The sequence below is a fragment of the Pteropus alecto genome, unplaced genomic scaffold (genome assembly GCF_000325575.1).
Source record: "Pteropus alecto unplaced genomic scaffold, ASM32557v1 scaffold461, whole genome shotgun sequence".
In the NCBI taxonomy this organism is placed as follows: domain Eukaryota; kingdom Metazoa; phylum Chordata; class Mammalia; order Chiroptera; family Pteropodidae; genus Pteropus; species Pteropus alecto.
This window is the reverse complement of record NW_006431079.1, coordinates 5,240,869-5,246,117: the sequence shown is the minus strand read 5'-3', so window position 1 is coordinate 5,246,117 and position 5,249 is coordinate 5,240,869.

Below are 5,249 nucleotides of genomic sequence, written 5' to 3'. Positions count from 1 at the left end.
AATGGGCCTCATATCGGGTCTCAGATCCTCCTTTTCACCTGCCCTGTCTTCTGGTAAGTGTAAATCCCCATCCTTACACCTTGTTCTTTCAACCTTTTTTAATAAGACAAGATTATTTTCTAATTCTTAAAAACCAGATGTAAAGAAAATCCATTTCTAGAATGCTACTTCCAGAAATTTCCTTCCCAAATTAAATATTTTTAAATGGATCTTAAAAGCTGCCCCTTTGGTCACTCTATAATAGTTTTTCTCATGGAATATACATAGGAAAGGGTGGTACAGGAGGTTAGGTGAGGGATAGGGCTCTGCCCAGTCGTTATCACTGTCCCGTGATCAGGTGACTGACTCCTCAGGATAATTTATGGAACAGCCTGTAAAGATTTGTTCAGAGCAGTTAAAAAGCAGGGAATCATGGTTACTAGTTCTTTAAGAGCTGTTTATTACTGTTTCCAGCCTGCATTATTGCCTCTCAACCACGGTTTTCAAACGTTTTTCAAAAGAAGTATGCAAATAAAAGCAAACTGCTCTTATTGAAGTGGAAGTGTCTGGGCCCATATCCTGACAACTTGGCAGGTTTCTAACACCTCTTTGGACCTGAAACCCCTCTTTGGAACCCTTGGGCAAGGAAGGGAGAGAAGGACAGAAGGAGAGGGGAAGAAAGAAAAAAAAAAGAAAGAAAACTTTTAAACCTCTGATATAGAGCATAAAAAATGGATTTGAACAGGATTTGGGAAAATGCTTAGAACTGAGTGCTCTTTCTAAAAGGTAATTCTTCAGAATTCAGTAATAAAGCAGCCCTGCTTTCTCAGTGATAATGATGTCGAGCTGTCTGACAAATTTTAAATATCAAAGTTTCAAGAAGAGCTAGTAAGTTAACCAGTATCGAGATTCTAAATTCCTAAAACTAGAGCCTTTCCTTAAGATAAGCGGAAATCTGAAAAGATTTTGAAAGAATGAAAGAATTAACATTTACAATCTCACATTTGAAAATAAAAACAGACCATCTTTTCTCCGGTATAGATAGGATTACTTTGTTTTCAATGTACAGTGTAACTCTGTTGCCTAAGTGTTAACAATACCTATTTTCCTTCTGGCTAATACTTATCTCAGAACCTGAATCTCACTTTGACTCACTGTTTAGTTCATCTTAACAAGTATTTATTGAATGCTCACTATATGCAGAGCACCATGCTAGATGCTATTTAGAACATTAAAAAAAACTACAGTTTTTCAGAAGCTTCCTCAAGCTGCAGCTTTTTGCAAGAGCTAGGGCCTGTGCACACAGGCTATTAAAGAGAACAAGAAAATATATGATAAAAAACTTTGGGAACAGGGCTTCAGAACTACTAAAGAAAAAGAAAATCATTCTTTTCCAGATTCTCCCCACTGTGCAGTTGCCTCAACTTGTTTTCACAGTTTCTCCTTCTCTACCAGTTCCAGTTCTCTCCCCAGTGTCTAGATGGCTGTCTTCCTATCTATTTCCCCTTTCCCCACCTTCTCTCTTTCATTTCTATATTTAATTCCCTCACTCCTTTTACTTCATCAGTTGTCCTATGTACCTCTCCCCTCCACCAACTTTTTCTCTCTCTCCCTTAATGAATGCATTCATTCATTCAACATTTATTAAATGCCTGAGTTGTACTGAGCACTGTGCTAGCTGACAAGGATACAGTAATGAAAGGTATGGTTCCTGCCCTTTAAGGAGAAGGCAAGAGAATTAAAATGTTAATCAAGCCACAATCAGAGACTGTAATATGCAGATCAGCCCTGCAGTCAGGCCAGTAGGACGCCTTAAGAAGAACAAAGGATGATTTCTGCTGGGGTTACTAACAACCCATTTCCCACACCTGTAAGGGGAAACTGGAACCAACAGTCATTGTCTATGGCTAAAACCATGGGGAACCTATGGATTAAAGGATCGGAACTGCCGGTAGGCCTTTCACTCTGCATATTCTTACCTCTTCACGCTATTCTTCCCCCGTCCTCACTGTATGTCCATATCAAAGGAAATGGGTTAACAAAGTCTTTTAAACTATAACTCACGGGTTCTAAAGAATGATATATAAACTGAATTCTCCGATCACTCAGCCCTCTACTCGCTGTCTTTCCACGTCTCTCCTGGTCTCTCTCACTCGCTGCCTCTGAGAGGAAACTACACTCTGTCTGTAGAGTGTTACACCTTTTCTGATGAACTTTCCTTTTGACTCTAACTTTGGTGTGCGTGTTGAATTCTTTCTTCACTCTCCACCAAAGGCCCCTCTTCTTCTCTTGGTGCAGGGCTTGGTCTCCCCTGACTCGGGGAATTTTCCCTGTCCTGCGTCACCTTCAGGGTTCATAGTGGAAGCTAGAAAAGTAAGAAGACTACTAGAGCCCAGTGTAATAATAGCTGTGATGCAGAGGCAAGTAAACTCTGTGTACTCTGGGATCTCAGAGATAAACCTAACTCAGGCCAGGATGAGAGTATCTGATAGAGAGTAATGCTCTTGAAAAAGATTTCTGGGCTTGGTGTTGAAAGATGAGTAAAAGTAAAGTAGGGAGCAAAAATAATCTGGGCAAAGGAAGCAATCAAGTGCAAAAATGTGGAAGAATACAGTTATGATACATTTGGATAATTTCAAGTGTCCTATGGCTGTAAAGTATAAGGGGGCTAATAATAACAAAAGTGTAAGTATCTTGAAGAGGCTAGAGACATGGTGTGGCCCTAATATGGAAGGAGTTTATTGTTACTACTTGTTATATAAACGTGTATGTTCTGTTAAATTTGTTACGTGGCTACCTCCTCCATATACTCTCCAAACACAAGAATTCTGTCTTATTCAAGCTTAGCTCAATCTCCATGCCATGCCTAGTAGTACAGTACTGTTAATGCTCAAAATTTTTTGAAGTGTTTGTATTTCTCAAAAATTTTTTTAATAAGTCAGAATTTTTAGTTGTGTGCCCTTTGATCTTTCTGCTTTATTAATCAATTAATTTTAATTGAAATTCAATATATAATTTAATACAAAAAGTTTCTATATTGTTATTGAAAAACATTTTTCTTAACATTCATTTTCACAAAATCAGTAAAAGAACTCTTTTCTTAGATTTACAGAAAGCACTATGCATATACTTATGTTTTATTTAATTTCCAACATAAAATAAATGTTTAAGAGATGTGTGGGTGAATTTTTTTTTTAATTCGAATGATGGTACCTGGATTTCTTTGGCTATAAAAGAGTATGCTCTAATACTTTAAGAATTTTTCTTTTACTATTTCTATTTGTCAGAACAGCAGTTGTATCTATGACATAAATCCACTATGCTTAAAAAAAAAAAAAAAAACCTGGTAAATGTATTAAATCTATAATTACTAATCTGAAAAATCTTGGATTTTTTTTGTGTTAAACCTAAAACTTGAACCTTGAACAATAAACAGCAATGCAAACTCTTTCCAAGTTTTCCTGTTCCCGCCTTAGACAAGCAGTAGTTTCTTCAGCTCTGGCTATCCCAGCAGATCTGAAGGATCACAGCCACGACGGTGGCAGCCTACCGTTGACACTGAACTTGTGGTTAATTGTGGAGTTCTGCCACAAAACCACCTCACTACCACAAGCTGGATTCTTGCCCAGGAGAACAACAAACTGCCAGGCCAAGCAATATACAGGAGGCAGCAAGAGCAAACGGCCTTTTACCCCAGATAAAGCCATTTCTGGATTCCAAATAGAGTCAGCAGTAAGGCACACCAAAAAAAAATTTAGAAGTGTGCTTTCTCCTCTAAAACTGCTTACAATGTATTCATGTTGTTTTGTAAGAGAAGCTCAAAAATATCATCGAATTCATTATCTAGCATCATCAATAAATGTGAGACTTTATTAGTAAAGTTTTTAAAATACACAGTGGCTTGGAAATAAAATTATAGTTACATTACTGTTAACTACTAAGTGAGCCACCTACACGTGATCATTGCAAATAGGAGCAAATACTGTGTCTTTGTGTGTGTTACTAAGCTGCACACGCAAGGCAGCTCTGGGAATTTTTATTTGGAAGGTAAGGTAGTATGATGTGAAGGAAGGAAACTTTAGCGTCAGTCAGATCTAGTTATCTTTTGTAGCTGCATGACCTTGGAGGTTACTTAATGTCTCAGGTTACCTACTTCATCTAAAAAGTAGGGATAACAATGTTCGCCTCGTAGGGTCATTGTTATGGATTAAATTAAATGAACATGTAAAATGACTAACAATGACTAGAGGCATAGTAAATGTAAATTTAGTTTATTCTTCTTACATCCTATCCTCTTCCGTATCTGTATCCGGTCCTTTCAGGACTTTCCAAGATTCTATCAATCCTGAGTTTTTCTAAGGAGATCCCCAAATTATATCATCTGTTAAACTCAGTTTCAAGACTTGCTTTCAGTGCTCTTTCATTCAACTAAGTTTTTGTTTTCCTATCTATGCAATCAAACGAGTAAATTAGCGTGCTCTTTCGTCACAAGGCAAATGCTACAGAGATTTTAATGCATATTATACATGTGAATTTTAAATTAATTTTTAAAGGAATGGCTACATATTGTCATAATTTTTGTGATCCTCTATATCTTCGATCTCATTCTGCCAAAAAGATATTGATTCGGAGCCTATATGTGGTAACGTGGAATAACAGAAGAAAAAAAATCAAACCTTAACAAGCCATTTTAGCCATAATAGCATTAAACATAGTGAATACAAGAAAACATCTATGCTTGCAAAAGTTTATTCATTCATTCAGCATGTGCCAAGCATTGCCCTAGATACTAAAAGTACAAAAATGAATAACATATAGTCCCTGATCTCAGTTTGGTAGAGGAGGAAATATGTAAACAAATGCAGCACAGAATGAAATACTCAAACACAGCTCTGACCAAATACAATGGTGAGACAAAGAGAAGTTCCTGTATGAAGAGATGCTAGCCCATATATTGAAGAATAAGTAGGGGGTCCCAAGTAAACAAGGAGATGATAGAGCATCCAAGACAGAGAACAGTATGTACAAAGACATGGAGGCATGAAACAGCACGGGCATTTCTGGAACTGTAGCCAGGTTGGTATGATTTGGGATGGAGGGAAGATGGGCATGGAGAAATGAGGCTGGATGAGTAGGTGGAAGTCAAATAACAGGGAGCCCTATAGGCCATCCTAAGGAGCCTGGACTTTATTCTGTGAACGATAAGGAAATGTTAAAGGTTTTAACTCAAGGAACAGGCATAATAATTTTTGGGGGGGGGGCATGCCCAA